Source organism: Dendropsophus ebraccatus, unplaced genomic scaffold, assembly GCF_027789765.1.
Source record: "Dendropsophus ebraccatus isolate aDenEbr1 unplaced genomic scaffold, aDenEbr1.pat pat_scaffold_571_ctg1, whole genome shotgun sequence".
Classification (NCBI taxonomy): domain Eukaryota; kingdom Metazoa; phylum Chordata; class Amphibia; order Anura; family Hylidae; genus Dendropsophus; species Dendropsophus ebraccatus.
Window position 1 is genome coordinate 55233 of NW_027210170.1, and position 25291 is coordinate 80523.

The 25291-nt window shown below is 46.9% G+C and overlaps 52 non-coding genes across 52 annotated transcripts; 18 read left to right on the top strand and 34 right to left on the bottom strand.

Moving 5' to 3' along the window:
• Positions 1–143: 143 nt before the first annotated feature.
• On the bottom strand, positions 144–217 carry TRNAT-UGU (transfer RNA threonine (anticodon UGU)). Its single transcript has one exon. It is a non-coding gene; the product is annotated as a tRNA-Thr (tRNA).
• A 135-nt stretch (positions 218–352) lies between these two features.
• On the top strand, positions 353–434 carry TRNAS-GCU (transfer RNA serine (anticodon GCU)). Its single transcript has one exon. It is a non-coding gene; the product is annotated as a tRNA-Ser (tRNA).
• A 408-nt stretch (positions 435–842) lies between these two features.
• Positions 843–916, bottom strand: TRNAT-AGU (transfer RNA threonine (anticodon AGU)). Its single transcript has one exon. It is a non-coding gene; the product is annotated as a tRNA-Thr (tRNA).
• A 696-nt stretch (positions 917–1612) lies between these two features.
• TRNAT-UGU (transfer RNA threonine (anticodon UGU)) lies at positions 1613–1686 on the bottom strand. The gene has a single exon. It is a non-coding gene; the product is annotated as a tRNA-Thr (tRNA).
• A 135-nt stretch (positions 1687–1821) lies between these two features.
• On the top strand, positions 1822–1903 carry TRNAS-GCU (transfer RNA serine (anticodon GCU)). The gene has a single exon. It is a non-coding gene; the product is annotated as a tRNA-Ser (tRNA).
• A 408-nt stretch (positions 1904–2311) lies between these two features.
• Positions 2312–2385, bottom strand: TRNAT-AGU (transfer RNA threonine (anticodon AGU)). The gene has a single exon. It is a non-coding gene; the product is annotated as a tRNA-Thr (tRNA).
• Positions 2386–3081: 696 nt separating this feature from the next.
• On the bottom strand, positions 3082–3155 carry TRNAT-UGU (transfer RNA threonine (anticodon UGU)). Its single transcript has one exon. It is a non-coding gene; the product is annotated as a tRNA-Thr (tRNA).
• Positions 3156–3290: 135 nt separating this feature from the next.
• Positions 3291–3372, top strand: TRNAS-GCU (transfer RNA serine (anticodon GCU)). The gene has a single exon. It is a non-coding gene; the product is annotated as a tRNA-Ser (tRNA).
• A 408-nt stretch (positions 3373–3780) lies between these two features.
• Positions 3781–3854, bottom strand: TRNAT-AGU (transfer RNA threonine (anticodon AGU)). The gene has a single exon. It is a non-coding gene; the product is annotated as a tRNA-Thr (tRNA).
• A 696-nt stretch (positions 3855–4550) lies between these two features.
• TRNAT-UGU (transfer RNA threonine (anticodon UGU)) lies at positions 4551–4624 on the bottom strand. The gene has a single exon. It is a non-coding gene; the product is annotated as a tRNA-Thr (tRNA).
• A 135-nt stretch (positions 4625–4759) lies between these two features.
• Positions 4760–4841, top strand: TRNAS-GCU (transfer RNA serine (anticodon GCU)). Its single transcript has one exon. It is a non-coding gene; the product is annotated as a tRNA-Ser (tRNA).
• A 408-nt stretch (positions 4842–5249) lies between these two features.
• TRNAT-AGU (transfer RNA threonine (anticodon AGU)) lies at positions 5250–5323 on the bottom strand. Its single transcript has one exon. It is a non-coding gene; the product is annotated as a tRNA-Thr (tRNA).
• Positions 5324–6019: 696 nt separating this feature from the next.
• TRNAT-UGU (transfer RNA threonine (anticodon UGU)) lies at positions 6020–6094 on the bottom strand. The gene has a single exon. It is a non-coding gene; the product is annotated as a tRNA-Thr (tRNA).
• A 135-nt stretch (positions 6095–6229) lies between these two features.
• Positions 6230–6311, top strand: TRNAS-GCU (transfer RNA serine (anticodon GCU)). Its single transcript has one exon. It is a non-coding gene; the product is annotated as a tRNA-Ser (tRNA).
• A 408-nt stretch (positions 6312–6719) lies between these two features.
• On the bottom strand, positions 6720–6793 carry TRNAT-AGU (transfer RNA threonine (anticodon AGU)). Its single transcript has one exon. It is a non-coding gene; the product is annotated as a tRNA-Thr (tRNA).
• Positions 6794–7489: 696 nt separating this feature from the next.
• On the bottom strand, positions 7490–7563 carry TRNAT-UGU (transfer RNA threonine (anticodon UGU)). Its single transcript has one exon. It is a non-coding gene; the product is annotated as a tRNA-Thr (tRNA).
• Positions 7564–7698: 135 nt separating this feature from the next.
• On the top strand, positions 7699–7780 carry TRNAS-GCU (transfer RNA serine (anticodon GCU)). The gene has a single exon. It is a non-coding gene; the product is annotated as a tRNA-Ser (tRNA).
• Positions 7781–8188: 408 nt separating this feature from the next.
• TRNAT-AGU (transfer RNA threonine (anticodon AGU)) lies at positions 8189–8262 on the bottom strand. The gene has a single exon. It is a non-coding gene; the product is annotated as a tRNA-Thr (tRNA).
• A 696-nt stretch (positions 8263–8958) lies between these two features.
• TRNAT-UGU (transfer RNA threonine (anticodon UGU)) lies at positions 8959–9032 on the bottom strand. The gene has a single exon. It is a non-coding gene; the product is annotated as a tRNA-Thr (tRNA).
• A 135-nt stretch (positions 9033–9167) lies between these two features.
• On the top strand, positions 9168–9249 carry TRNAS-GCU (transfer RNA serine (anticodon GCU)). Its single transcript has one exon. It is a non-coding gene; the product is annotated as a tRNA-Ser (tRNA).
• A 408-nt stretch (positions 9250–9657) lies between these two features.
• Positions 9658–9731, bottom strand: TRNAT-AGU (transfer RNA threonine (anticodon AGU)). Its single transcript has one exon. It is a non-coding gene; the product is annotated as a tRNA-Thr (tRNA).
• A 696-nt stretch (positions 9732–10427) lies between these two features.
• Positions 10428–10501, bottom strand: TRNAT-UGU (transfer RNA threonine (anticodon UGU)). Its single transcript has one exon. It is a non-coding gene; the product is annotated as a tRNA-Thr (tRNA).
• A 135-nt stretch (positions 10502–10636) lies between these two features.
• Positions 10637–10718, top strand: TRNAS-GCU (transfer RNA serine (anticodon GCU)). The gene has a single exon. It is a non-coding gene; the product is annotated as a tRNA-Ser (tRNA).
• A 408-nt stretch (positions 10719–11126) lies between these two features.
• On the bottom strand, positions 11127–11200 carry TRNAT-AGU (transfer RNA threonine (anticodon AGU)). The gene has a single exon. It is a non-coding gene; the product is annotated as a tRNA-Thr (tRNA).
• A 696-nt stretch (positions 11201–11896) lies between these two features.
• TRNAT-UGU (transfer RNA threonine (anticodon UGU)) lies at positions 11897–11970 on the bottom strand. Its single transcript has one exon. It is a non-coding gene; the product is annotated as a tRNA-Thr (tRNA).
• A 135-nt stretch (positions 11971–12105) lies between these two features.
• TRNAS-GCU (transfer RNA serine (anticodon GCU)) lies at positions 12106–12187 on the top strand. The gene has a single exon. It is a non-coding gene; the product is annotated as a tRNA-Ser (tRNA).
• A 408-nt stretch (positions 12188–12595) lies between these two features.
• TRNAT-AGU (transfer RNA threonine (anticodon AGU)) lies at positions 12596–12669 on the bottom strand. The gene has a single exon. It is a non-coding gene; the product is annotated as a tRNA-Thr (tRNA).
• Positions 12670–13365: 696 nt separating this feature from the next.
• On the bottom strand, positions 13366–13439 carry TRNAT-UGU (transfer RNA threonine (anticodon UGU)). Its single transcript has one exon. It is a non-coding gene; the product is annotated as a tRNA-Thr (tRNA).
• A 135-nt stretch (positions 13440–13574) lies between these two features.
• Positions 13575–13656, top strand: TRNAS-GCU (transfer RNA serine (anticodon GCU)). The gene has a single exon. It is a non-coding gene; the product is annotated as a tRNA-Ser (tRNA).
• Positions 13657–14064: 408 nt separating this feature from the next.
• TRNAT-AGU (transfer RNA threonine (anticodon AGU)) lies at positions 14065–14138 on the bottom strand. The gene has a single exon. It is a non-coding gene; the product is annotated as a tRNA-Thr (tRNA).
• A 696-nt stretch (positions 14139–14834) lies between these two features.
• Positions 14835–14909, bottom strand: TRNAT-UGU (transfer RNA threonine (anticodon UGU)). The gene has a single exon. It is a non-coding gene; the product is annotated as a tRNA-Thr (tRNA).
• Positions 14910–15044: 135 nt separating this feature from the next.
• TRNAS-GCU (transfer RNA serine (anticodon GCU)) lies at positions 15045–15126 on the top strand. Its single transcript has one exon. It is a non-coding gene; the product is annotated as a tRNA-Ser (tRNA).
• A 408-nt stretch (positions 15127–15534) lies between these two features.
• Positions 15535–15608, bottom strand: TRNAT-AGU (transfer RNA threonine (anticodon AGU)). Its single transcript has one exon. It is a non-coding gene; the product is annotated as a tRNA-Thr (tRNA).
• Positions 15609–16304: 696 nt separating this feature from the next.
• TRNAT-UGU (transfer RNA threonine (anticodon UGU)) lies at positions 16305–16378 on the bottom strand. Its single transcript has one exon. It is a non-coding gene; the product is annotated as a tRNA-Thr (tRNA).
• A 135-nt stretch (positions 16379–16513) lies between these two features.
• Positions 16514–16595, top strand: TRNAS-GCU (transfer RNA serine (anticodon GCU)). Its single transcript has one exon. It is a non-coding gene; the product is annotated as a tRNA-Ser (tRNA).
• Positions 16596–17003: 408 nt separating this feature from the next.
• Positions 17004–17077, bottom strand: TRNAT-AGU (transfer RNA threonine (anticodon AGU)). Its single transcript has one exon. It is a non-coding gene; the product is annotated as a tRNA-Thr (tRNA).
• Positions 17078–17773: 696 nt separating this feature from the next.
• On the bottom strand, positions 17774–17847 carry TRNAT-UGU (transfer RNA threonine (anticodon UGU)). The gene has a single exon. It is a non-coding gene; the product is annotated as a tRNA-Thr (tRNA).
• Positions 17848–17982: 135 nt separating this feature from the next.
• Positions 17983–18064, top strand: TRNAS-GCU (transfer RNA serine (anticodon GCU)). The gene has a single exon. It is a non-coding gene; the product is annotated as a tRNA-Ser (tRNA).
• Positions 18065–18472: 408 nt separating this feature from the next.
• Positions 18473–18546, bottom strand: TRNAT-AGU (transfer RNA threonine (anticodon AGU)). Its single transcript has one exon. It is a non-coding gene; the product is annotated as a tRNA-Thr (tRNA).
• A 696-nt stretch (positions 18547–19242) lies between these two features.
• TRNAT-UGU (transfer RNA threonine (anticodon UGU)) lies at positions 19243–19316 on the bottom strand. Its single transcript has one exon. It is a non-coding gene; the product is annotated as a tRNA-Thr (tRNA).
• A 135-nt stretch (positions 19317–19451) lies between these two features.
• On the top strand, positions 19452–19533 carry TRNAS-GCU (transfer RNA serine (anticodon GCU)). The gene has a single exon. It is a non-coding gene; the product is annotated as a tRNA-Ser (tRNA).
• A 408-nt stretch (positions 19534–19941) lies between these two features.
• Positions 19942–20015, bottom strand: TRNAT-UGU (transfer RNA threonine (anticodon UGU)). Its single transcript has one exon. It is a non-coding gene; the product is annotated as a tRNA-Thr (tRNA).
• Positions 20016–20150: 135 nt separating this feature from the next.
• On the top strand, positions 20151–20232 carry TRNAS-GCU (transfer RNA serine (anticodon GCU)). Its single transcript has one exon. It is a non-coding gene; the product is annotated as a tRNA-Ser (tRNA).
• Positions 20233–20640: 408 nt separating this feature from the next.
• Positions 20641–20714, bottom strand: TRNAT-AGU (transfer RNA threonine (anticodon AGU)). Its single transcript has one exon. It is a non-coding gene; the product is annotated as a tRNA-Thr (tRNA).
• Positions 20715–21410: 696 nt separating this feature from the next.
• On the bottom strand, positions 21411–21484 carry TRNAT-UGU (transfer RNA threonine (anticodon UGU)). Its single transcript has one exon. It is a non-coding gene; the product is annotated as a tRNA-Thr (tRNA).
• A 135-nt stretch (positions 21485–21619) lies between these two features.
• On the top strand, positions 21620–21701 carry TRNAS-GCU (transfer RNA serine (anticodon GCU)). The gene has a single exon. It is a non-coding gene; the product is annotated as a tRNA-Ser (tRNA).
• A 408-nt stretch (positions 21702–22109) lies between these two features.
• On the bottom strand, positions 22110–22183 carry TRNAT-AGU (transfer RNA threonine (anticodon AGU)). The gene has a single exon. It is a non-coding gene; the product is annotated as a tRNA-Thr (tRNA).
• Positions 22184–22879: 696 nt separating this feature from the next.
• On the bottom strand, positions 22880–22953 carry TRNAT-UGU (transfer RNA threonine (anticodon UGU)). Its single transcript has one exon. It is a non-coding gene; the product is annotated as a tRNA-Thr (tRNA).
• Positions 22954–23088: 135 nt separating this feature from the next.
• Positions 23089–23170, top strand: TRNAS-GCU (transfer RNA serine (anticodon GCU)). Its single transcript has one exon. It is a non-coding gene; the product is annotated as a tRNA-Ser (tRNA).
• A 408-nt stretch (positions 23171–23578) lies between these two features.
• TRNAT-AGU (transfer RNA threonine (anticodon AGU)) lies at positions 23579–23652 on the bottom strand. Its single transcript has one exon. It is a non-coding gene; the product is annotated as a tRNA-Thr (tRNA).
• Positions 23653–24348: 696 nt separating this feature from the next.
• TRNAT-UGU (transfer RNA threonine (anticodon UGU)) lies at positions 24349–24422 on the bottom strand. The gene has a single exon. It is a non-coding gene; the product is annotated as a tRNA-Thr (tRNA).
• A 135-nt stretch (positions 24423–24557) lies between these two features.
• On the top strand, positions 24558–24639 carry TRNAS-GCU (transfer RNA serine (anticodon GCU)). Its single transcript has one exon. It is a non-coding gene; the product is annotated as a tRNA-Ser (tRNA).
• The last annotated feature ends 652 nt before the right edge of the window (positions 24640–25291 follow it).

A 25291-nucleotide genomic window follows, 5' to 3' on the forward strand; every position in this document is an offset into this window, starting at 1 on the left:
CCATTGCCTGCTCTTGGGTGTTTAGCCATTATGCGGACTTTTTTTCCCTTGCTGGGAGTACCCTAGGGGCAGACAAGTTTGGGGTCCGCTATGGGCGAGCATCGCCTTTTAAGAATAAAATGGCAAAAACTGCAAAGAATGGAAGGCACTGCTGAGATTCGAACTCAGGATCTCCTGTTTACAAGACAGGCGCTTTAACCAACTAAGCCACAGCGCCACATGCTCAAGCCTGGGAAAGCCGGTAAAACGGGCCACGGGCAGCGGCTGATGTACCGCCTTCAATGAAAATTCAGCCAAAGACTTCTTCAGATTGCTTTCGGCATCTGTCACCAGAAGAGGGACGTCTTCTGTCGACGAGGTGGCCGAGTGGTTAAGGCGATGGACTGCTAATCCATTGTGCTCTGCATGCATGGGTTCGAATCCCATCCTCGTCGGTTTCTTCTGCTTTTTCCAAGGCGGGAACTTGCTTTGCTCTTTCTTTATCGTCAGCACGGGAAGTGGATGCCCCAACCATAGATGTTCACCATCAGCAATCGTGAAGGATGCAGCATGTGACAAATCAATCCTTCATCATAGGTGCATAGTTAGTAAGGTCGAACAAACACAACCCCAAGTGAGGGCTTTGCTTTGCCTCTTTAATTTGTCATGCGTGGTGTTCCATGCTATCCTGTTAAGAAGACAATGACATTTCCATCTTTTGGGCGTTTAGCCAGTATCCATACAGTTTCCCCTGCTCAGAGTACCCTAGGGCCGGGTGGAAGACAAGTTCCATGTCAGCTACGCGCGAAGGTCTCCTTCTTGGACTAGAATTGCAAAAATTGAGGAGAAAAAAAAGAAAAGAAAGGCACTGCTGAGATTCGAACTCAGGATCTCCTGTTTACTAGACAGGCGCTTTAACCAACTAAGCCACAGCGCCTCAAGCCACGCAATGCCAAAAAACGGGCCAGTGCGAAGCCATGATCTGCATTTATACAACATCTCATGACTTAATGGAGCAATTGCAGCTTTCTCTTTTTCTTCACAGGCTTGAGGAAACAAACCAAGCAGATCCAATGCAGACAGAAGAGAATGACGTAGTAGGCTAGAGATTGTTGGTTCCATAAGCAACTGATCCACGGCTTAGCACAAGCATGGAGAGCGCCCTGTTTTCTTCTGAATGCATACGACGGAATAAATAGATTGAAGGAATACCAGGAAAGCACCATCATCGACAGGAGTAAGAATTAGGGTGGGTCAATCGTTATGCCCTATGCATTGGTTCATCTTTGAAAAAGATTTAAATAGTGTAGCAGAGGAGTTAAGCTTCACTCAGCCAGTGCCTGATAGACACTGCATTCAATGCTAAAGCAGCCAAAGCCTTGTTCCAATGGTTTTCACAATCTAGCAGCAGGTGAAATCACTTGATGTAGACGAAGTGGCCGCGTGGTTAAAGCAATGGTGCTTCTTGCTATCCTGTAAGGAAGCCAAAACCATTGCCTGCTCTTGGGTGTTTAGCCATTATGCGGACTTTTTTTCCCTTGCTGGGAGTACCCTAGGGGCAGACAAGTTTGGGGTCCGCTATGGGCGAGCATCGCCTTTTAAGAATAAAATGGCAAAAACTGCAAAGAATGGAAGGCACTGCTGAGATTCGAACTCAGGATCTCCTGTTTACAAGACAGGCGCTTTAACCAACTAAGCCACAGCGCCACATGCTCAAGCCTGGGAAAGCCGGTAAAACGGGCCACGGGCAGCGGCTGATGTACCGCCTTCAATGAAAATTCAGCCAAAGACTTCTTCAGATTGCTTTCGGCATCTGTCACCAGAAGAGGGACGTCTTCTGTCGACGAGGTGGCCGAGTGGTTAAGGCGATGGACTGCTAATCCATTGTGCTCTGCATGCATGGGTTCGAATCCCATCCTCGTCGGTTTCTTCTGCTTTTTCCAAGGCGGGAACTTGCTTTGCTCTTTCTTTATCGTCAGCACGGGAAGTGGATGCCCCAACCATAGATGTTCACCATCAGCAATCGTGAAGGATGCAGCATGTGACAAATCAATCCTTCATCATAGGTGCATAGTTAGTAAGGTCGAACAAACACAACCCCAAGTGAGGGCTTTGCTTTGCCTCTTTAATTTGTCATGCGTGGTGTTCCATGCTATCCTGTTAAGAAGACAATGACATTTCCATCTTTTGGGCGTTTAGCCAGTATCCATACAGTTTCCCCTGCTCAGAGTACCCTAGGGCCGGGTGGAAGACAAGTTCCATGTCAGCTACGCGCGAAGGTCTCCTTCTTGGACTAGAATTGCAAAAATTGAGGAGAAAAAAAAGAAAAGAAAGGCACTGCTGAGATTCGAACTCAGGATCTCCTGTTTACTAGACAGGCGCTTTAACCAACTAAGCCACAGCGCCTCAAGCCACGCAATGCCAAAAAACGGGCCAGTGCGAAGCCATGATCTGCATTTATACAACATCTCATGACTTAATGGAGCAATTGCAGCTTTCTCTTTTTCTTCACAGGCTTGAGGAAACAAACCAAGCAGATCCAATGCAGACAGAAGAGAATGACGTAGTAGGCTAGAGATTGTTGGTTCCATAAGCAACTGATCCACGGCTTAGCACAAGCATGGAGAGCGCCCTGTTTTCTTCTGAATGCATACGACGGAATAAATAGATTGAAGGAATACCAGGAAAGCACCATCATCGACAGGAGTAAGAATTAGGGTGGGTCAATCGTTATGCCCTATGCATTGGTTCATCTTTGAAAAAGATTTAAATAGTGTAGCAGAGGAGTTAAGCTTCACTCAGCCAGTGCCTGATAGACACTGCATTCAATGCTAAAGCAGCCAAAGCCTTGTTCCAATGGTTTTCACAATCTAGCAGCAGGTGAAATCACTTGATGTAGACGAAGTGGCCGCGTGGTTAAAGCAATGGTGCTTCTTGCTATCCTGTAAGGAAGCCAAAACCATTGCCTGCTCTTGGGTGTTTAGCCATTATGCGGACTTTTTTTCCCTTGCTGGGAGTACCCTAGGGGCAGACAAGTTTGGGGTCCGCTATGGGCGAGCATCGCCTTTTAAGAATAAAATGGCAAAAACTGCAAAGAATGGAAGGCACTGCTGAGATTCGAACTCAGGATCTCCTGTTTACAAGACAGGCGCTTTAACCAACTAAGCCACAGCGCCACATGCTCAAGCCTGGGAAAGCCGGTAAAACGGGCCACGGGCAGCGGCTGATGTACCGCCTTCAATGAAAATTCAGCCAAAGACTTCTTCAGATTGCTTTCGGCATCTGTCACCAGAAGAGGGACGTCTTCTGTCGACGAGGTGGCCGAGTGGTTAAGGCGATGGACTGCTAATCCATTGTGCTCTGCATGCATGGGTTCGAATCCCATCCTCGTCGGTTTCTTCTGCTTTTTCCAAGGCGGGAACTTGCTTTGCTCTTTCTTTATCGTCAGCACGGGAAGTGGATGCCCCAACCATAGATGTTCACCATCAGCAATCGTGAAGGATGCAGCATGTGACAAATCAATCCTTCATCATAGGTGCATAGTTAGTAAGGTCGAACAAACACAACCCCAAGTGAGGGCTTTGCTTTGCCTCTTTAATTTGTCATGCGTGGTGTTCCATGCTATCCTGTTAAGAAGACAATGACATTTCCATCTTTTGGGCGTTTAGCCAGTATCCATACAGTTTCCCCTGCTCAGAGTACCCTAGGGCCGGGTGGAAGACAAGTTCCATGTCAGCTACGCGCGAAGGTCTCCTTCTTGGACTAGAATTGCAAAAATTGAGGAGAAAAAAAAGAAAAGAAAGGCACTGCTGAGATTCGAACTCAGGATCTCCTGTTTACTAGACAGGCGCTTTAACCAACTAAGCCACAGCGCCTCAAGCCACGCAATGCCAAAAAACGGGCCAGTGCGAAGCCATGATCTGCATTTATACAACATCTCATGACTTAATGGAGCAATTGCAGCTTTCTCTTTTTCTTCACAGGCTTGAGGAAACAAACCAAGCAGATCCAATGCAGACAGAAGAGAATGACGTAGTAGGCTAGAGATTGTTGGTTCCATAAGCAACTGATCCACGGCTTAGCACAAGCATGGAGAGCGCCCTGTTTTCTTCTGAATGCATACGACGGAATAAATAGATTGAAGGAATACCAGGAAAGCACCATCATCGACAGGAGTAAGAATTAGGGTGGGTCAATCGTTATGCCCTATGCATTGGTTCATCTTTGAAAAAGATTTAAATAGTGTAGCAGAGGAGTTAAGCTTCACTCAGCCAGTGCCTGATAGACACTGCATTCAATGCTAAAGCAGCCAAAGCCTTGTTCCAATGGTTTTCACAATCTAGCAGCAGGTGAAATCACTTGATGTAGACGAAGTGGCCGCGTGGTTAAAGCAATGGTGCTTCTTGCTATCCTGTAAGGAAGCCAAAACCATTGCCTGCTCTTGGGTGTTTAGCCATTATGCGGACTTTTTTTCCCTTGCTGGGAGTACCCTAGGGGCAGACAAGTTTGGGGTCCGCTATGGGCGAGCATCGCCTTTTAAGAATAAAATGGCAAAAACTGCAAAGAATGGAAGGCACTGCTGAGATTCGAACTCAGGATCTCCTGTTTACAAGACAGGCGCTTTAACCAACTAAGCCACAGCGCCACATGCTCAAGCCTGGGAAAGCCGGTAAAACGGGCCACGGGCAGCGGCTGATGTACCGCCTTCAATGAAAATTCAGCCAAAGACTTCTTCAGATTGCTTTCGGCATCTGTCACCAGAAGAGGGACGTCTTCTGTCGACGAGGTGGCCGAGTGGTTAAGGCGATGGACTGCTAATCCATTGTGCTCTGCATGCATGGGTTCGAATCCCATCCTCGTCGGTTTCTTCTGCTTTTTCCAAGGCGGGAACTTGCTTTGCTCTTTCTTTATCGTCAGCACGGGAAGTGGATGCCCCAACCATAGATGTTCACCATCAGCAATCGTGAAGGATGCAGCATGTGACAAATCAATCCTTCATCATAGGTGCATAGTTAGTAAGGTCGAACAAACACAACCCCAAGTGAGGGCTTTGCTTTGCCTCTTTAATTTGTCATGCGTGGTGTTCCATGCTATCCTGTTAAGAAGACAATGACATTTCCATCTTTTGGGCGTTTAGCCAGTATCCATACAGTTTCCCCTGCTCAGAGTACCCTAGGGCCGGGTGGAAGACAAGTTCCATGTCAGCTACGCGCGAAGGTCTCCTTCTTGGACTAGAATTGCAAAAATTGAGGAGAAAAAAAAGAAAAGAAAGGCACTGCTGAGATTCGAACTCAGGATCTCCTGTTTACTAGACAGGCGCTTTAACCAACTAAGCCACAGCGCCTCAAGCCACGCAATGCCAAAAAACGGGCCAGTGCGAAGCCATGATCTGCATTTATACAACATCTCATGACTTAATGGAGCAATTGCAGCTTTCTCTTTTTCTTCACAGGCTTGAGGAAACAAACCAAGCAGATCCAATGCAGACAGAAGAGAATGACGTAGTAGGCTAGAGATTGTTGGTTCCATAAGCAACTGATCCACGGCTTAGCACAAGCATGGAGAGCGCCCTGTTTTCTTCTGAATGCATACGACGGAATAAATAGATTGAAGGAATACCAGGAAAGCACCATCATCGACAGGAGTAAGAATTAGGGTGGGTCAATCGTTATGCCCTATGCATTGGTTCATCTTTGAAAAAGATTTAAATAGTGTAGCAGAGGAGTTAAGCTTCACTCAGCCAGTGCCTGATAGACACTGCATTCAATGCTAAAGCAGCCAAAGCCTTGTTCCAATGGTTTTCACAATCTAGCAGCAGGTGAAATCACTTGATGTAGACGAAGTGGCCGCGTGGTTAAAGCAATGGTGCTTCTTGCTATCCTGTAAGGAAGCCAAAACCATTGCCTGCTCTTGGGTGTTTAGCCATTATGCGGACTTTTTTTCCCTTGCTGGGAGTACCCTAGGGGCAGACAAGTTTGGGGTCCGCTATGGGCGAGCATCGCCTTTTAAGAATAAAATGGCAAAAACTGCAAAGAATGGAAGGCACTGGCTGAGATTCGAACTCAGGATCTCCTGTTTACAAGACAGGCGCTTTAACCAACTAAGCCACAGCGCCACATGCTCAAGCCTGGGAAAGCCGGTAAAACGGGCCACGGGCAGCGGCTGATGTACCGCCTTCAATGAAAATTCAGCCAAAGACTTCTTCAGATTGCTTTCGGCATCTGTCACCAGAAGAGGGACGTCTTCTGTCGACGAGGTGGCCGAGTGGTTAAGGCGATGGACTGCTAATCCATTGTGCTCTGCATGCATGGGTTCGAATCCCATCCTCGTCGGTTTCTTCTGCTTTTTCCAAGGCGGGAACTTGCTTTGCTCTTTCTTTATCGTCAGCACGGGAAGTGGATGCCCCAACCATAGATGTTCACCATCAGCAATCGTGAAGGATGCAGCATGTGACAAATCAATCCTTCATCATAGGTGCATAGTTAGTAAGGTCGAACAAACACAACCCCAAGTGAGGGCTTTGCTTTGCCTCTTTAATTTGTCATGCGTGGTGTTCCATGCTATCCTGTTAAGAAGACAATGACATTTCCATCTTTTGGGCGTTTAGCCAGTATCCATACAGTTTCCCCTGCTCAGAGTACCCTAGGGCCGGGTGGAAGACAAGTTCCATGTCAGCTACGCGCGAAGGTCTCCTTCTTGGACTAGAATTGCAAAAATTGAGGAGAAAAAAAAGAAAAGAAAGGCACTGCTGAGATTCGAACTCAGGATCTCCTGTTTACTAGACAGGCGCTTTAACCAACTAAGCCACAGCGCCTCAAGCCACGCAATGCCAAAAAACGGGCCAGTGCGAAGCCATGATCTGCATTTATACAACATCTCATGACTTAATGGAGCAATTGCAGCTTTCTCTTTTTCTTCACAGGCTTGAGGAAACAAACCAAGCAGATCCAATGCAGACAGAAGAGAATGACGTAGTAGGCTAGAGATTGTTGGTTCCATAAGCAACTGATCCACGGCTTAGCACAAGCATGGAGAGCGCCCTGTTTTCTTCTGAATGCATACGACGGAATAAATAGATTGAAGGAATACCAGGAAAGCACCATCATCGACAGGAGTAAGAATTAGGGTGGGTCAATCGTTATGCCCTATGCATTGGTTCATCTTTGAAAAAGATTTAAATAGTGTAGTAGAGGAGTTAAGCTTCACTCAGCCAGTGCCTGATAGACACTGCATTCAATGCTAAAGCAGCCAAAGCCTTGTTCCAATGGTTTTCACAATCTAGCAGCAGGTGAAATCACTTGATGTAGACGAAGTGGCCGCGTGGTTAAAGCAATGGTGCTTCTTGCTATCCTGTAAGGAAGCCAAAACCATTGCCTGCTCTTGGGTGTTTAGCCATTATGCAGACTTTTTTTCCCTTGCTGGGAGTACCCTAGGGGCAGACAAGTTTGGGGTCCGCTATGGGCGAGCATCGCCTTTTAAGAATAAAATGGCAAAAATTGCAAAGAATGGAAGGCACTGCTGAGATTCGAACTCAGGATCTCCTGTTTACAAGACAGGCGCTTTAACCAACTAAGCCACAGCGCCACATGCTCTAGCCTGGGAAAGCCGGTAAAACGGGCCACGGGCAGCGGCTGATGTACCGCCTTCAATGAAAATTCAGCCAAAGACTTCTTCAGATTGCTTTCGGCATCTGTCACCAGAAGAGGGTCGTCTTCTGTCGACGAGGTGGCCGAGTGGTTAAGGCGATGGACTGCTAATCCATTGTACTCTGCATGCATGGGTTCGAATCCCATCCTCGTCGGTTTCTTCTGCTTTTTCCAAGGCGGGAACTTGCTTTGCTCTTTCTTTATCGTCAGCACGGGAAGTGGATGCCCCAACCATAGATGTTCACCATCAGCAATCGTGAAGGATGCAGCATGTGACAAATCAATCCTTCATCATAGGTGCATAGTTAGTAAGGTCGAACAAACACAACCCCAAGTGAGGGCTTTGCTTTGCCTCTTTAATTTGTCATGCGTGGTGTTTCATGCTATCCTGTTAAGAAGACAATGACATTTCCATCTTTTGGGCGTTTAGCCAGTATCCATACAGTTTCCCCTGCTCAGAGTACCCTAGGGCCGGGTGGAAGACAAGTTCCATGTCAGCTACGCGCGAAGGTCTCCTTCTTGGACTAGAATTGCAAAAATTGAGGAGAAAAAAAAGAAAAGAAAGGCACTGCTGAGATTCGAACTCAGGATCTCCTGTTTACTAGACAGGCGCTTTAACCAACTAAGCCACAGCGCCTCAAGCCACGCAATGCCAAAAAACGGGCCAGTGCGAAGCCATGATCTGCATTTATACAACATCTCATGACTTAATGGAGCAATTGCAGCTTTCTCTTTTTCTTCACAGGCTTGAGGAAACAAACCAAGCAGATCCAATGCAGACAGAAGAGAATGACGTAGTAGGCTAGAGATTGTTGGTTCCATAAGCAACTGATCCACGGCTTAGCACAAGCATGGAGAGCGCCCTGTTTTCTTCTGAATGCATACGACGGAATAAATAGATTGAAGGAATACCAGGAAAGCACCATCATCGACAGGAGTAAGAATTAGGGTGGGTCAATCGTTATGCCCTATGCATTGGTTCATCTTTGAAAAAGATTTAAATAGTGTAGCAGAGGAGTTAAGCTTCACTCAGCCAGTGCCTGATAGACACTGCATTCAATGCTAAAGCAGCCAAAGCCTTGTTCCAATGGTTTTCACAATCTAGCAGCAGGTGAAATCACTTGATGTAGACGAAGTGGCCGCGTGGTTAAAGCAATGGTGCTTCTTGCTATCCTGTAAGGAAGCCAAAACCATTGCCTGCTCTTGGGTGTTTAGCCATTATGCGGACTTTTTTTCCCTTGCTGGGAGTACCCTAGGGGCAGACAAGTTTGGGGTCCGCTATGGGCGAGCATCGCCTTTTAAGAATAAAATGGCAAAAACTGCAAAGAATGGAAGGCACTGCTGAGATTCGAACTCAGGATCTCCTGTTTACAAGACAGGCGCTTTAACCAACTAAGCCACAGCGCCACATGCTCAAGCCTGGGAAAGCCGGTAAAACGGGCCACGGGCAGCGGCTGATGTACCGCCTTCAATGAAAATTCAGCCAAAGACTTCTTCAGATTGCTTTCGGCATCTGTCACCAGAAGAGGGACGTCTTCTGTCGACGAGGTGGCCGAGTGGTTAAGGCGATGGACTGCTAATCCATTGTGCTCTGCATGCATGGGTTCGAATCCCATCCTCGTCGGTTTCTTCTGCTTTTTCCAAGGCGGGAACTTGCTTTGCTCTTTCTTTATCGTCAGCACGGGAAGTGGATGCCCCAACCATAGATGTTCACCATCAGCAATCGTGAAGGATGCAGCATGTGACAAATCAATCCTTCATCATAGGTGCATAGTTAGTAAGGTCGAACAAACACAACCCCAAGTGAGGGCTTTGCTTTGCCTCTTTAATTTGTCATGCGTGGTGTTCCATGCTATCCTGTTAAGAAGACAATGACATTTCCATCTTTTGGGCGTTTAGCCAGTATCCATACAGTTTCCCCTGCTCAGAGTACCCTAGGGCCGGGTGGAAGACAAGTTCCATGTCAGCTACGCGCGAAGGTCTCCTTCTTGGACTAGAATTGCAAAAATTGAGGAGAAAAAAAAGAAAAGAAAGGCACTGCTGAGATTCGAACTCAGGATCTCCTGTTTACTAGACAGGCGCTTTAACCAACTAAGCCACAGCGCCTCAAGCCACGCAATGCCAAAAAACGGGCCAGTGCGAAGCCATGATCTGCATTTATACAACATCTCATGACTTAATGGAGCAATTGCAGCTTTCTCTTTTTCTTCACAGGCTTGAGGAAACAAACCAAGCAGATCCAATGCAGACAGAAGAGAATGACGTAGTAGGCTAGAGATTGTTGGTTCCATAAGCAACTGATCCACGGCTTAGCACAAGCATGGAGAGCGCCCTGTTTTCTTCTGAATGCATACGACGGAATAAATAGATTGAAGGAATACCAGGAAAGCACCATCATCGACAGGAGTAAGAATTAGGGTGGGTCAATCGTTATGCCCTATGCATTGGTTCATCTTTGAAAAAGATTTAAATAGTGTAGCAGAGGAGTTAAGCTTCACTCAGCCAGTGCCTGATAGACACTGCATTCAATGCTAAAGCAGCCAAAGCCTTGTTCCAATGGTTTTCACAATCTAGCAGCAGGTGAAATCACTTGATGTAGACGAAGTGGCCGCGTGGTTAAAGCAATGGTGCTTCTTGCTATCCTGTAAGGAAGCCAAAACCATTGCCTGCTCTTGGGTGTTTAGCCATTATGCGGACTTTTTTTCCCTTGCTGGGAGTACCCTAGGGGCAGACAAGTTTGGGGTCCGCTATGGGCGAGCATCGCCTTTTAAGAATAAAATGGCAAAAATTGCAAAGAATGGAAGGCACTGCTGAGATTCGAACTCAGGATCTCCTGTTTACAAGACAGGCGCTTTAACCAACTAAGCCACAGCGCCACATGCTCAAGCCTGGGAAAGCCGGTAAAACGGGCCACGGGCAGCGGCTGATGTACCGCCTTCAATGAAAATTCAGCCAAAGACTTCTTCAGATTGCTTTCGGCATCTGTCACCAGAAGAGGGACGTCTTCTGTCGACGAGGTGGCCGAGTGGTTAAGGCGATGGACTGCTAATCCATTGTGCTCTGCATGCATGGGTTCGAATCCCATCCTCGTCGGTTTCTTCTGCTTTTTCCAAGGCGGGAACTTGCTTTGCTCTTTCTTTATCGTCAGCACGGGAAGTGGATGCCCCAACCATAGATGTTCACCATCAGCAATCGTGAAGGATGCAGCATGTGACAAATCAATCCTTCATCATAGGTGCATAGTTAGTAAGGTCGAACAAACACAACCCCAAGTGAGGGCTTTGCTTTGCCTCTTTAATTTGTCATGCGTGGTGTTCCATGCTATCCTGTTAAGAAGACAATGACATTTCCATCTTTTGGGCGTTTAGCCAGTATCCATACAGTTTCCCCTGCTCAGAGTACCCTAGGGCCGGGTGGAAGACAAGTTCCATGTCAGCTACGCGCGAAGGTCTCCTTCTTGGACTAGAATTGCAAAAATTGAGGAGAAAAAAAAGAAAAGAAAGGCACTGCTGAGATTCGAACTCAGGATCTCCTGTTTACTAGACAGGCGCTTTAACCAACTAAGCCACAGCGCCTCAAGCCACGCAATGCCAAAAAACGGGCCAGTGCGAAGCCATGATCTGCATTTATACAACATCTCATGACTTAATGGAGCAATTGCAGCTTTCTCTTTTTCTTCACAGGCTTGAGGAAACAAACCAAGCAGATCCAATGCAGACAGAAGAGAATGACGTAGTAGGCTAGAGATTGTTGGTTCCATAAGCAACTGATCCACGGCTTAGCACAAGCATGGAGAGCGCCCTGTTTTCTTCTGAATGCATACGACGGAATAAATAGATTGAAGGAATACCAGGAAAGCACCATCATCGACAGGAGTAAGAATTAGGGTGGGTCAATCGTTATGCCCTATGCATTGGTTCATCTTTGAAAAAGATTTAAATAGTGTAGCAGAGGAGTTAAGCTTCACTCAGCCAGTGCCTGATAGACACTGCATTCAATGCTAAAGCAGCCAAAGCCTTGTTCCAATGGTTTTCACAATCTAGCAGCAGGTGAAATCACTTGATGTAGACGAAGTGGCCGCGTGGTTAAAGCAATGGTGCTTCTTGCTATCCTGTAAGGAAGCCAAAACCATTGCCTGCTCTTGGGTGTTTAGCCATTATGCGGACTTTTTTTCCCTTGCTGGGAGTACCCTAGGGGCAGACAAGTTTGGGGTCCGCTATGGGCGAGCATCGCCTTTTAAGAATAAAATGGCAAAAACTGCAAAGAATGGAAGGCACTGCTGAGATTCGAACTCAGGATCTCCTGTTTACAAGACAGGCGCTTTAACCAACTAAGCCACAGCGCCACATGCTCAAGCCTGGGAAAGCCGGTAAAACGGGCCACGGGCAGCGGCTGATGTACCGCCTTCAATGAAAATTCAGCCAAAGACTTCTTCAGATTGCTTTCGGCATCTGTCACCAGAAGAGGGACGTCTTCTGTCGACGAGGTGGCCGAGTGGTTAAGGCGATGGACTGCTAATCCATTGTGCTCTGCATGCATGGGTTCGAATCCCATCCTCGTCGGTTTCTTCTGCTTTTTCCAAGGCGGGAACTTGCTTTGCTCTTTCTTTATCGTCAGCACGGGAAGTGGATGCCCCAACCATAGATGTTCACCATCAGCAATCGTGAAGGATGCAGCATGTGACAAATCAATCCTTCATCATAGGTGCATAGTTAGTAAGGTCGAACAAACACAACCCCAAGTGAGGGCTTTGCTTTGCCTCTTTAATTTGTCATGCGTGGTGTTCCATGCTATCCTGTTAAGAAGACAATGACATTTCCATCTTTTGGGCGTTTAGCCAGTATCCATACAGTTTCCCCTGCTCAGAGTACCCTAGGGCCGGGTGGAAGACAAGTTCCATGTCAGCTACGCGCGAAGGTCTCCTTCTTGGACTAGAATTGCAAAAATTGAGGAGAAAAAAAAGAAAAGAAAGGCACTGCTGAGATTCGAACTCAGGATCTCCTGTTTACTAGACAGGCGCTTTAACCAACTAAGCCACAGCGCCTCAAGCCACGCAATGCCAAAAAACGGGCCAGTGCGAAGCCATGATCTGCATTTATACAACATCTCATGACTTAATGGAGCAATTGCAGCTTTCTCTTTTTCTTCACAGGCTTGAGGAAACAAACCAAGCAGATCCAATGCAGACAGAAGAGAATGACGTAGTAGGCTAGAGATTGTTGGTTCCATAAGCAACTGATCCACGGCTTAGCACAAGCATGGAGAGCGCCCTGTTTTCTTCTGAATGCATACGACGGAATAAATAGATTGAAGGAATACCAGGAAAGCACCATCATCGACAGGAGTAAGAATTAGGGTGGGTCAATCGTTATGCCCTATGCATTGGTTCATCTTTGAAAAAGATTTAAATAGTGTAGCAGAGGAGTTAAGCTTCACTCAGCCAGTGCCTGATAGACACTGCATTCAATGCTAAAGCAGCCAAAGCCTTGTTCCAATGGTTTTCACAATCTAGCAGCAGGTGAAATCACTTGATGTAGACGAAGTGGCCGCGTGGTTAAAGCAATGGTGCTTCTTGCTATCCTGTAAGGAAGCCAAAACCATTGCCTGCTCTTGGGTGTTTAGCCATTATGCGGACTTTTTTTCCCTTGCTGGGAGTACCCTAGGGGCAGACAAGTTTGGGGTCCGCTATGGGCGAGCATCGCCTTTTAAGAATAAAATGGCAAAAACTGCAAAGAATGGAAGGCACTGCTGAGATTCGAACTCAGGATCTCCTGTTTACAAGACAGGCGCTTTAACCAACTAAGCCACAGCGCCACATGCTCAAGCCTGGGAAAGCCGGTAAAACGGGCCACGGGCAGCGGCTGATGTACCGCCTTCAATGAAAATTCAGCCAAAGACTTCTTCAGATTGCTTTCGGCATCTGTCACCAGAAGAGGGACGTCTTCTGTCGACGAGGTGGCCGAGTGGTTAAGGCGATGGACTGCTAATCCATTGTGCTCTGCATGCATGGGTTCGAATCCCATCCTCGTCGGTTTCTTCTGCTTTTTCCAAGGCGGGAACTTGCTTTGCTCTTTCTTTATCGTCAGCACGGGAAGTGGATGCCCCAACCATAGATGTTCACCATCAGCAATCGTGAAGGATGCAGCATGTGACAAATCAATCCTTCATCATAGGTGCATAGTTAGTAAGGTCGAACAAACACAACCCCAAGTGAGGGCTTTGCTTTGCCTCTTTAATTTGTCATGCGTGGTGTTCCATGCTATCCTGTTAAGAAGACAATGACATTTCCATCTTTTGGGCGTTTAGCCAGTATCCATACAGTTTCCCCTGCTCAGAGTACCCTAGGGCCGGGTGGAAGACAAGTTCCATGTCAGCTACGCGCGAAGGTCTCCTTCTTGGACTAGAATTGCAAAAATTGAGGAGAAAAAAAAGAAAAGAAAGGCACTGCTGAGATTCGAACTCAGGATCTCCTGTTTACTAGACAGGCGCTTTAACCAACTAAGCCACAGCGCCTCAAGCCACGCAATGCCAAAAAACGGGCCAGTGCGAAGCCATGATCTGCATTTATACAACATCTCATGACTTAATGGAGCAATTGCAGCTTTCTCTTTTTCTTCACAGGCTTGAGGAAACAAACCAAGCAGATCCAATGCAGACAGAAGAGAATGACGTAGTAGGCTAGAGATTGTTGGTTCCATAAGCAACTGATCCACGGCTTAGCACAAGCATGGAGAGCGCCCTGTTTTCTTCTGAATGCATACGACGGAATAAATAGATTGAAGGAATACCAGGAAAGCACCATCATCGACAGGAGTAAGAATTAGGGTGGGTCAATCGTTATGCCCTATGCATTGGTTCATCTTTGAAAAAGATTTAAATAGTGTAGCAGAGGAGTTAAGCTTCACTCAGCCAGTGCCTGATAGACACTGCATTCAATGCTAAAGCAGCCAAAGCCTTGTTCCAATGGTTTTCACAATCTAGCAGCAGGTGAAATCACTTGATGTAGACGAAGTGGCCGCGTGGTTAAAGCAATGGTGCTTCTTGCTATCCTGTAAGGAAGCCAAAACCATTGCCTGCTCTTGGGTGTTTAGCCATTATGCGGACTTTTTTTCCCTTGCTGGGAGTACCCTAGGGGCAGACAAGTTTGGGGTCCGCTATGGGCGAGCATCGCCTTTTAAGAATAAAATGGCAAAAACTGCAAAGAATGGAAGGCACTTGCTGAGATTCGAACTCAGGATCTCCTGTTTACAAGACAGGCGCTTTAACCAACTAAGCCACAGCGCCACATGCTCAAGCCTGGGAAAGCCGGTAAAACGGGCCACGGGCAGCGGCTGATGTACCGCCTTCAATGAAAATTCAGCCAAAGACTTCTTCAGATTGCTTTCGGCATCTGTCACCAGAAGAGGGACGTCTTCTGTCGACGAGGTGGCCGAGTGGTTAAGGCGATGGACTGCTAATCCATTGTGCTCTGCATGCATGGGTTCGAATCCCATCCTCGTCGGTTTCTTCTGCTTTTTCCAAGGCGGGAACTTGCTTTGCTCTTTCTTTATCGTCAGCACGGGAAGTGGATGCCCCAACCATAGATGTTCACCATCAGCAATCGTGAAGGATGCAGCATGTGACAAATCAATCCTTCATCATAGGTGCATAGTTAGTAAGGTCGAACAAACACAACCCCAAGTGAGGGCTTTGCTTTGCCTCTTTAATTTGTCATGCGTGGTGTTCCATGCTATCCTGTTAAGAAGACAATGACATTTCCATCTTTTGGGCGTTTAGCCAGTATCCATACAGTTTCCCCTGCTCAGAGTACCCTAGGGCCGGGTGGAAGACAAGTTCCATGTCAGCTACGCGCGAAGGTCTCCTTCTTGGACTAGAATTGCAAAAATTGAGGAGAAAAAAAAGAAAAGAAAGGCACTGCTGAGATTCGAACTCAGGATCTCCTGTTTACTAGACAGGCGCTTTAACCAACTAAGCCACAGCGCCTCAAGCCACGCAATGCCAAAAAACGGGCCAGTGCGAAGCCATGATCTGCATTTATACAACATCTCATGACTTAATGGAGCAATTGCAGCTTTCTCTTTTTCTTCACAGGCTTGAGGAAACAAACCAAGCAGATCCAATGCAGACAGAAGAGAATGACGTAGTAGGCTAGAGATTGTTGGTTCCATAAGCAACTGATCCACGGCTTAGCACAAGCATGGAGAGCGCCCTGTTTTCTTCTGAATGCATACGACGGAATAAATAGATTGAAGGAATACCAGGAAAGCACCATCATCGACAGGAGTAAGAATTAGGGTGGGTCAATCGTTATGCCCTATGCATTGGTTCATCTTTGAAAAAGATTTAAATAGTGTAGCAGAGGAGTTAAGCTTCACTCAGCCAGTGCCTGATAGACACTGCATTCAATGCTAAAGCAGCCAAAGCCTTGTTCCAATGGTTTTCACAATCTAGCAGCAGGTGAAATCACTTGATGTAGACGAAGTGGCCGCGTGGTTAAAGCAATGGTGCTTCTTGCTATCCTGTAAGGAAGCCAAAACCATTGCCTGCTCTTGGGTGTTTAGCCATTATGCGGACTTTTTTTCCCTTGCTGGGAGTACCCTAGGGGCAGACAAGTTTGGGGTCCGCTATGGGCGAGCATCGCCTTTTAAGAATAAAATGGCAAAAACTGCAAAGAATGGAAGGCACTGCTGAGATTCGAACTCAGGATCTCCTGTTTACAAGACAGGCGCTTTAACCAACTAAGCCACAGCGCCACATGCTCAAGCCTGGGAAAGCCGGTAAAACGGGCCACGGGCAGCGGCTGATGTACCGCCTTCAATGAAAATTCAGCCAAAGACTTCTTCAGATTGCTTTCGGCATCTGTCACCAGAAGAGGGACGTCTTCTGTCGACGAGGTGGCCGAGTGGTTAAGGCGATGGACTGCTAATCCATTGTGCTCTGCATGCATGGGTTCGAATCCCATCCTCGTCGGTTTCTTCTGCTTTTTCCAAGGCGGGAACTTGCTTTGCTCTTTCTTTATCGTCAGCACGGGAAGTGGATGCCCCAACCATAGATGTTCACCATCAGCAATCGTGAAGGATGCAGCATGTGACAAATCAATCCTTCATCATAGGTGCATAGTTAGTAAGGTCGAACAAACACAACCCCAAGTGAGGGCTTTGCTTTGCCTCTTTAATTTGTCATGCGTGGTGTTCCATGCTATCCTGTTAAGAAGACAATGACATTTCCATCTTTTGGGCGTTTAGCCAGTATCCATACAGTTTCCCCTGCTCAGAGTACCCTAGGGCCGGGTGGAAGACAAGTTCCATGTCAGCTACGCGCGAAGGTCTCCTTCTTGGACTAGAATTGCAAAAATTGAGGAGAAAAAAAAGAAAAGAAAGGCACTGCTGAGATTCGAACTCAGGATCTCCTGTTTACTAGACAGGCGCTTTAACCAACTAAGCCACAGCGCCTCAAGCCACGCAATGCCAAAAAACGGGCCAGTGCGAAGCCATGATCTGCATTTATACAACATCTCATGACTTAATGGAGCAATTGCAGCTTTCTCTTTTTCTTCACAGGCTTGAGGAAACAAACCAAGCAGATCCAATGCAGACAGAAGAGAATGACGTAGTAGGCTAGAGATTGTTGGTTCCATAAGCAACTGATCCACGGCTTAGCACAAGCATGGAGAGCGCCCTGTTTTCTTCTGAATGCATACGACGGAATAAATAGATTGAAGGAATACCAGGAAAGCACCATCATCGACAGGAGTAAGAATTAGGGTGGGTCAATCGTTATGCCCTATGCATTGGTTCATCTTTGAAAAAGATTTAAATAGTGTAGCAGAGGAGTTAAGCTTCACTCAGCCAGTGCCTGATAGACACTGCATTCAATGCTAAAGCAGCCAAAGCCTTGTTCCAATGGTTTTCACAATCTAGCAGCAGGTGAAATCACTTGATGTAGACGAAGTGGCCGCGTGGTTAAAGCAATGGTGCTTCTTGCTATCCTGTAAGGAAGCCAAAACCATTGCCTGCTCTTGGGTGTTTAGCCATTATGCGGACTTTTTTTCCCTTGCTGGGAGTACCCTAGGGGCAGACAAGTTTGGGGTCCGCTATGGGCGAGCATCGCCTTTTAAGAATAAAATGGCAAAAATTGCAAAGAATGGAAGGCACTGCTGAGATTCGAACTCAGGATCTCCTGTTTACAAGACAGGCGCTTTAACCAACTAAGCCACAGCGCCACATGCTCAAGCCTGGGAAAGCCGGTAAAACGGGCCACGGGCAGCGGCTGATGTACCGCCTTCAATGAAAATTCAGCCAAAGACTTCTTCAGATTGCTTTCGGCATCTGTCACCAGAAGAGGGACGTCTTCTGTCGACGAGGTGGCCGAGTGGTTAAGGCGATGGACTGCTAATCCATTGTGCTCTGCATGCATGGGTTCGAATCCCATCCTCGTCGGTTTCTTCTGCTTTTTCCAAGGCGGGAACTTGCTTTGCTCTTTCTTTATCGTCAGCACGGGAAGTGGATGCCCCAACCATAGATGTTCACCATCAGCAATCGTGAAGGATGCAGCATGTGACAAATCAATCCTTCATCATAGGTGCATAGTTAGTAAGGTCGAACAAACACAACCCCAAGTGAGGGCTTTGCTTTGCCTCTTTAATTTGTCATGCGTGGTGTTTCATGCTATCCTGTTAAGAAGACAATGACATTTCCATCTTTTGGGCGTTTAGCCAGTATCCATACAGTTTCCCCTGCTCAGAGTACCCTAGGGCCGGGTGGAAGACAAGTTCCATGTCAGCTACGCGCGAAGGTCTCCTTCTTGGACTAGAATTGCAAAAATTGAGGAGAAAAAAAAGAAAAGAAAGGCACTGCTGAGATTCGAACTCAGGATCTCCTGTTTACTAGACAGGCGCTTTAACCAACTAAGCCACAGCGCCTCAAGCCACGCAATGCCAAAAAACGGGCCAGTGCGAAGCCATGATCTGCATTTATACAACATCTCATGACTTAATGGAGCAATTGCAGCTTTCTCTTTTTCTTCACAGGCTTGAGGAAACAAACCAAGCAGATCCAATGCAGACAGAAGAGAATGACGTAGTAGGCTAGAGATTGTTGGTTCCATAAGCAACTGATCCACGGCTTAGCACAAGCATGGAGAGCGCCCTGTTTTCTTCTGAATGCATACGACGGAATAAATAGATTGAAGGAATACCAGGAAAGCACCATCATCGACAGGAGTAAGAATTAGGGTGGGTCAATCGTTATGCCCTATGCATTGGTTCATCTTTGAAAAAGATTTAAATAGTGTAGCAGAGGAGTTAAGCTTCACTCAGCCAGTGCCTGATAGACACTGCATTCAATGCTAAAGCAGCCAAAGCCTTGTTCCAATGGTTTTCACAATCTAGCAGCAGGTGAAATCACTTGATGTAGACGAAGTGGCCGCGTGGTTAAAGCAATGGTGCTTCTTGCTATCCTGTAAGGAAGCCAAAACCATTGCCTGCTCTTGGGTGTTTAGCCATTATGCGGACTTTTTTTCCCTTGCTGGGAGTACCCTAGGGGCAGACAAGTTTGGGGTCCGCTATGGGCGAGCATCGCCTTTTAAGAATAAAATGGCAAAAACTGCAAAGAATGGAAGGCACTGCTGAGATTCGAACTCAGGATCTCCTGTTTACAAGACAGGCGCTTTAACCAACTAAGCCACAGCGCCACATGCTCAAGCCTGGGAAAGCCGGTAAAACGGGCCACGGGCAGCGGCTGATGTACCGCCTTCAATGAAAATTCAGCCAAAGACTTCTTCAGATTGCTTTCGGCATCTGTCACCAGAAGAGGGACGTCTTCTGTCGACGAGGTGGCCGAGTGGTTAAGGCGATGGACTGCTAATCCATTGTGCTCTGCATGCATGGGTTCGAATCCCATCCTCGTCGGTTTCTTCTGCTTTTTCCAAGGCGGGAACTTGCTTTGCTCTTTCTTTATCGTCAGCACGGGAAGTGGATGCCCCAACCATAGATGTTCACCATCAGCAATCGTGAAGGATGCAGCATGTGACAAATCAATCCTTCATCATAGGTGCATAGTTAGTAAGGTCGAACAAACACAACCCCAAGTGAGGGCTTTGCTTTGCCTCTTTAATTTGTCATGCGTGGTGTTTCATGCTATCCTGTTAAGAAGACAATGACATTTCCATCTTTTGGGCGTTTAGCCAGTATCCATACAGTTTCCCCTGCTCAGAGTACCCTAGGGCCGGGTGGAAGACAAGTTCCATGTCAGCTACGCGCGAAGGTCTCCTTCTTGGACTAGAATTGCAAAAATTGAGGAGAAAAAAAAGAAAAGAAAGGCACTGCTGAGATTCGAACTCAGGATCTTCTGTTTACAAGACAGGCGCTTTAACCAACTAAGCCACAGCGCCACATGCTCAAGCCTGTGAAAGCCGGTAAAACGGGCCACGGGCAGCGGCTGATGTACCGCCTTCAATGAAAATTCAGCCAAAGACTTCTTCAGATTGCTTTCGGCATCTGTCACCAGAAGAGGGACGTCTTCTGTCGATGAGGTGGCCGAGTGGTTAAGGCGATGGACTGCTAATCCATTGTGCTCTGCATGCATGGGTTCGAATCCCATCCTCGTCGGTTTCTTCTGCTTTTTCCAAGGCGGGAACTTGCTTTGCTCTTTCTTTATCGTCAGCACGGGAAGTGGATGCCCCAACCATAGATGTTCACCATCAGCAATCGTGAAGGATGCAGCATGTGACAAATCAATCCTTCATCATAGGTGCATAGTTAGTAAGGTCGAACAAACACAACCCCAAGTGAGGGCTTTGCTTTGCCTCTTTAATTTGTCATGCGTGGTGTTCCATGCTATCCTGTTAAGAAGACAATGACATTTCCATCTTTTGGGCGTTTAGCCAGTATCCATACAGTTTCCCCTGCTCAGAGTACCCTAGGGCCGGGTGGAAGACAAGTTCCATGTCAGCTACGCGCGAAGGTCTCCTTCTTGGACTAGAATTGCAAAAATTGAGGAGAAAAAAAAGAAAAGAAAGGCACTGCTGAGATTCGAACTCAGGATCTCCTGTTTACTAGACAGGCGCTTTAACCAACTAAGCCACAGCGCCTCAAGCCACGCAATGCCAAAAAACGGGCCAGTGCGAAGCCATGATCTGCATTTATACAACATCTCATGACTTAATGGAGCAATTGCAGCTTTCTCTTTTTCTTCACAGGCTTGAGGAAACAAACCAAGCAGATCCAATGCAGACAGAAGAGAATGACGTAGTAGGCTAGAGATTGTTGGTTCCATAAGCAACTGATCCACGGCTTAGCACAAGCATGGAGAGCGCCCTGTTTTCTTCTGAATGCATACGACGGAATAAATAGATTGAAGGAATACCAGGAAAGCACCATCATCGACAGGAGTAAGAATTAGGGTGGGTCAATCGTTATGCCCTATGCATTGGTTCATCTTTGAAAAAGATTTAAATAGTGTAGCAGAGGAGTTAAGCTTCACTCAGCCAGTGCCTGATAGACACTGCATTCAATGCTAAAGCAGCCAAAGCCTTGTTCCAATGGTTTTCACAATCTAGCAGCAGGTGAAATCACTTGATGTAGACGAAGTGGCCGCGTGGTTAAAGCAATGGTGCTTCTTGCTATCCTGTAAGGAAGCCAAAACCATTGCCTGCTCTTGGGTGTTTAGCCATTATGCGGACTTTTTTTCCCTTGCTGGGAGTACCCTAGGGGCAGACAAGTTTGGGGTCCGCTATGGGCGAGCATCGCCTTTTAAGAATAAAATGGCAAAAACTGCAAAGAATGGAAGGCACTGCTGAGATTCGAACTCAGGATCTCCTGTTTACAAGACAGGCGCTTTAACCAACTAAGCCACAGCGCCACATGCTCAAGCCTGGGAAAGCCGGTAAAACGGGCCACGGGCAGCGGCTGATGTACCGCCTTCAATGAAAATTCAGCCAAAGACTTCTTCAGATTGCTTTCGGCATCTGTCACCAGAAGAGGGACGTCTTCTGTCGACGAGGTGGCCGAGTGGTTAAGGCGATGGACTGCTAATCCATTGTGCTCTGCATGCATGGGTTCGAATCCCATCCTCGTCGGTTTCTTCTGCTTTTTCCAAGGCGGGAACTTGCTTTGCTCTTTCTTTATCGTCAGCACGGGAAGTGGATGCCCCAACCATAGATGTTCACCATCAGCAATCGTGAAGGATGCAGCATGTGACAAATCAATCCTTCATCATAGGTGCATAGTTAGTAAGGTCGAACAAACACAACCCCAAGTGAGGGCTTTGCTTTGCCTCTTTAATTTGTCATGCGTGGTGTTTCATGCTATCCTGTTAAGAAGACAATGACATTTCCATCTTTTGGGCGTTTAGCCAGTATCCATACAGTTTCCCCTGCTCAGAGTACCCTAGGGCCGGGTGGAAGACAAGTTCCATGTCAGCTACGCGCGAAGGTCTCCTTCTTGGACTAGAATTGCAAAAATTGAGGAGAAAAAAAAGAAAAGAAAGGCACTGCTGAGATTCGAACTCAGGATCTCCTGTTTACTAGACAGGCGCTTTAACCAACTAAGCCACAGCGCCTCAAGCCACGCAATGCCAAAAAACGGGCCAGTGCGAAGCCATGATCTGCATTTATACAACATCTCATGACTTAATGGAGCAATTGCAGCTTTCTCTTTTTCTTCACAGGCTTGAGGAAACAAACCAAGCAGATCCAATGCAGACAGAAGAGAATGACGTAGTAGGCTAGAGATTGTTGGTTCCATAAGCAACTGATCCACGGCTTAGCACAAGCATGGAGAGCGCCCTGTTTTCTTCTGAATGCATACGACGGAATAAATAGATTGAAGGAATACCAGGAAAGCACCATCATCGACAGGAGTAAGAATTAGGGTGGGTCAATCGTTATGCCCTATGCATTGGTTCATCTTTGAAAAAGATTTAAATAGTGTAGCAGAGGAGTTAAGCTTCACTCAGCCAGTGCCTGATAGACACTGCATTCAATGCTAAAGCAGCCAAAGCCTTGTTCCAATGGTTTTCACAATCTAGCAGCAGGTGAAATCACTTGATGTAGACGAAGTGGCCGCGTGGTTAAAGCAATGGTGCTTCTTGCTATCCTGTAAGGAAGCCAAAACCATTGCCTGCTCTTGGGTGTTTAGCCATTATGCGGACTTTTTTTCCCTTGCTGGGAGTACCCTAGGGGCAGACAAGTTTGGGGTCCGCTATGGGCGAGCATCGCCTTTTAAGAATAAAATGGCAAAAATTGCAAAGAATGGAAGGCACTGCTGAGATTCGAACTCAGGATCTCCTGTTTACAAGACAGGCGCTTTAACCAACTAAGCCACAGCGCCACATGCTCAAGCCTGGGAAAGCCGGTAAAACGGGCCACGGGCAGCGGCTGATGTACCGCCTTCAATGAAAATTCAGCCAAAGACTTCTTCAGATTGCTTTCGGCATCTGTCACCAGAAGAGGGACGTCTTCTGTCGACGAGGTGGCCGAGTGGTTAAGGCGATGGACTGCTAATCCATTGTGCTCTGCATGCATGGGTTCGAATCCCATCCTCGTCGGTTTCTTCTGCTTTTTCCAAGGCGGGAACTTGCTTTGCTCTTTCTTTATCGTCAGCACGGGAAGTGGATGCCCCAACCATAGATGTTCACCATCAGCAATCGTGAAGGATGCAGCATGTGACAAATCAATCCTTCATCATAGGTGCATAGTTAGTAAGGTCGAACAAACACAACCCCAAGTGAGGGCTTTGCTTTGCCTCTTTAATTTGTCATGCGTGGTGTTTCATGCTATCCTGTTAAGAAGACAATGACATTTCCATCTTTTGGGCGTTTAGCCAGTATCCATACAGTTTCCCCTGCTCAGAGTACCCTAGGGCCGGGTGGAAGACAAGTTCCATGTCAGCTACGCGCGAAGGTCTCCTTCTTGGACTAGAATTGCAAAAATTGAGGAGAAAAAAAAGAAAAGAAAGGCACTGCTGAGATTCGAACTCAGGATCTCCTGTTTACTAGACAGGCGCTTTAACCAACTAAGCCACAGCGCCTCAAGCCACGCAATGCCAAAAAACGGGCCAGTGCGAAGCCATGATCTGCATTTATACAACATCTCATGACTTAATGGAGCAATTGCAGCTTTCTCTTTTTCTTCACAGGCTTGAGGAAACAAACCAAGCAGATCCAATGCAGACAGAAGAGAATGACGTAGTAGGCTAGAGATTGTTGGTTCCATAAGCAACTGATCCACGGCTTAGCACAAGCATGGAGAGCGCCCTGTTTTCTTCTGAATGCATACGACGGAATAAATAGATTGAAGGAATACCAGGAAAGCACCATCATCGACAGGAGTAAGAATTAGGGTGGGTCAATCGTTATGCCCTATGCATTGGTTCATCTTTGAAAAAGATTTAAATAGTGTAGCAGAGGAGTTAAGCTTCACTCAGCCAGTGCCTGATAGACACTGCATTCAATGCTAAAGCAGCCAAAGCCTTGTTCCAATGGTTTTCACAATCTAGCAGCAGGTGAAATCACTTGATGTAGACGAAGTGGCCGCGTGGTTAAAGCAATGGTGCTTCTTGCTATCCTGTAAGGAAGCCAAAACCATTGCCTGCTCTTGGGTGTTTAGCCATTATGCGGACTTTTTTTCCCTTGCTGGGAGTACCCTAGGGGCAGACAAGTTTGGGGTCCGCTATGGGCGAGCATCGCCTTTTAAGAATAAAATGGCAAAAACTGCAAAGAATGTAAGGCATTGCTGAGATTCGAACTCAGGATCTCCTGTTTACAAGACAGGCGCTTTAACCAACTAAGCCACAGCGCCACATGCTCAAGCCTGGGAAAGCCGGTAAAACGGGCCACGGGCAGCGGCTGATGTACCGCCTTCAATGAAAATTCAGCCAAAGACTTCTTCAGATTGCTTTCGGCATCTGTCACCAGAAGAGGAACGTCTTCTGTCGACGAAGTGGCCGAGTGGTTAAGGCGATGGACTGCTAATCCATTGTGCTCTGCATGCATGGGTTCGAATCCCATCCTCGTCGGTTTCTTCTGCTTTTTCCAAGGCGGGAACTTGCTTTGCTCTTTCTTTATCGTCAGCACGGGAAGTGGATGCCCCAACCATAGATGTTCACCATCAGCAATCGTGAAGGATGCAGCATGTGACAAATCAATCCTTCATCATGGGTGCATAGTTAGTAAGGTCGAACAAACACAACCCCAAGTGAGGGCTTTGCTTTGCCTCTTTAATTTGTCATGCGTGGTGTTCCATGCTATCCTGTTAAGAAGACAATGACATTTCCATCTTTTGGACGTTTAGCCAGTATCCATACAGTTTCCCCTGCTCAGAGTACCCTAGGGCCGGGTGGAAGACAAGTTCCATGTCAGCTATAAATAGATTGAAGGAATACCAGGAAAGCACCATCATCGACAGGAGTAAGAATTAGGGTGGGTCAATCGTTATGCCCTATGCATTGGTTCATCTTTGAAAAAGATTTAAATAGTGTAGCAGAGGAGTTAAGCTTCACTCAGCCAGTGCCTGATAGACACTGCATTCAATGCTAAAGCAGCCAAAGCCTTGTTCCAATGGTTTTCACAATCTAGCAGCAGGTGAAATCACTTGATGTAGACGAAGTGGCCGCGTGGTTAAAGCAATGGTGCTTCTTGCTATCCTGTAAGGAAGCCAAAACCATTGCC